Raw genomic sequence first — 2,303 nt, 5'->3', positions numbered from 1 at the left:
TTATGTGATTGCTAATCTTCTAGCAGGTTCGTCCAGCTTTGACCATACAGTAGCAACGTTCTGAGAGAGGCAGAAAAGGAAGCTGTCTTTTGCGGTCTCAACTCAGAACTCACACCACCTCATTTCTGCCACATTCAATTGATGGAGGCCTTTGTAAAAAGGCTCAGTAGGATACAGACTCTTGGAGATGGAAGGAGTTTACAGGGTACTCTAGTCCAAGTAACAAATAGGTGTGTACCTGGTGTTTGAACGAATGGAAAGATGAGCACACCACACACATCCTCTTTAGCATCGATAGCCTATGGAGTATTGCACAGACTGGAATTTGCTTTTCTTCCCAATTGGTTCTTTTTAATTGGTGAATCCTTGCCCCCCTCCATAGTGAGGTGAGAGAGGTGTATATAAAACGTAAACCCACTGCTCACTTCAGCAACATGTAAAATTGGAATCACACAGAGAAGATTAGCATGGCCTCTGTGCAAGGATGACATGCAAATTCATGATGCGTTCCATATTTAAAATAAAAATAAATATAAAATGAAAACTGACTTTATAATCTTCAGTATTTCCCCTATGCCTGCAAAATTTATTCGTGCATCAGAATTATTAGGAGAGACTGTTTGAAATACAGACTCCTGCCATCTACCCTAGAATCACTGAATCAGAATTTCTGGGCTGGGAAACTGGGATCAATATTTTAAAAAAATCTGTTCCAGGGTCCCAAGGAGTTAGAAGCAACTGATTCAGCTTTTGGGTGACACTGGCTATAAGGTAGTCTAGACTCTAGTTTTACAAAAAAGGTTCTTTAACATTTTCATCTCATCAGAACCTAGACACTTGCCTTCTTAAAGAAATATTCCCTCGGCTCGGCGCCTATAGCTCAACCGGCTAAGGCGCCAGCCACGTACACCTAAGGTGGCGGGTTCGAATCCCCAGCCCGGACCCGCCAAACAACAATGACGGCTGCAACCAAAAAATAGCCGGGCGTTGTGGCGGGCGCCTGTGGTCCCAGCTACTTGGGAGGCAGAGGCAAGAGACTCGCTTGAGCCCAGGAGTTGGAGGTTGCTGTGAGCTGTAATGCCACGGCACTCTACCCAGGGGGAAAGCTTGAGGCTCTGTCTCAAAAAAAAAAAAAAAAAAAAAAAAGAAATATTCCCTCTACCTGCACTACCCCAGAATTGATCTCTCCCTTCATCATGAACCCAAATATCCTCTATAGACTTTTTATCATATTGTTGTTCAAAATGTATTATTAAAATTATGTATCTGCACATTTCCACTCCCCTCCCCGGCCCTTTGTACCACCCCAAGTAGACTATTGAAGTCCTTGGGGTCACATGTATTGTATTAACTTCAGTGTCTACTGCAGGGCCTGGTGCAAAATTGAGCCAGTGAACCTAAGTGTTTAATGATGAATGAATAGATAAGCAAAATGTGCGCGTGTGTGTGCGCGTATGTGGAATATTATTCAGCTCTAAAGGAAGGAAATTCTGACACGTGCTAGACATGGACCTTGAGGGCATTATGCTAAGTGAAATAAGCCAGTTGGAAAAAGATATACTGTATAAGTCCTTTTATATGGGGTACCTAAAGTAGTTAAATTCACAGAGACAGAAAGTGTAATGGTGGTTGCCAGGGGCCGGGAGGAGAGGGAATTTGGAGTTCTTTAATGGGTATGGAGTTTGAGTTTTATGAGATGACAAGAGTTCTGGAGATGGTTGCATAACAATGTGAATATACTTTGAGGAAGAAATTTCTCTCTGGTTCCTTCTCCCAAGAAAACAAATGTACGTAATGCCACAATTTTTAAGTTCATTTAAAAATGAGTAAGATGATAAATTTTATGTGTATTTTACCACAACTAAAAACATTTTTTAAAAACATGGAACCAACGAAAGTCTGGATGGTCACTCACTAGGCATTTGTCGAATACCTCCAGGCTTGGGACATATCCTGACAGATTGACTCTGCCAGAGACCAGCTCATGGCCTCAATTACAACTTGGATTCTTTAAGATAATGGCTCTGCATATATTCCAGAGAGCCACTGATGGGTGACGGCCAACGCTGAGGTTGCGCCAGCGCTGCTAGCTCCCGATCTGTCTCTGCCTGGCTCCTGAGGCTTGGCCCCTCTCCCGTTTTCTCCTCTGTTCCTGCCTGTGGTCTTGGCCCTGCTTTTGCTTGGAGACTTGGTGTGGCTCTGCCCTGTGGCTGTCTCTGCCCTCAGACTTTCACAGCTAATGAACCCTGTCCCAGGCAGACGCAGGAGACCCAGTCCCCATCTGGTGCCAGTTTTCTTGGGAG

The 2,303-nt window shown here is 43.9% G+C and overlaps 1 pseudogene; it reads left to right on the top strand.

The window, feature by feature from the left end:
* The first annotated feature begins 419 nt into the window (after positions 1 to 419).
* Positions 420 to 519, top strand: LOC111728170 (annotated as a pseudogene).
* The last annotated feature ends 1,784 nt before the right edge of the window (positions 520 to 2,303 follow it).

Source organism: Otolemur garnettii, unplaced genomic scaffold (assembly GCF_000181295.1).
Source record: "Otolemur garnettii isolate 467f Iridium unplaced genomic scaffold, OtoGar3 scaffold00004, whole genome shotgun sequence".
Taxonomy (NCBI): domain Eukaryota; kingdom Metazoa; phylum Chordata; class Mammalia; order Primates; family Galagidae; genus Otolemur; species Otolemur garnettii.
Note: the sequence above shows the minus strand (reverse complement) of the source record. Positions and strands in the feature narration are given on the sequence as shown.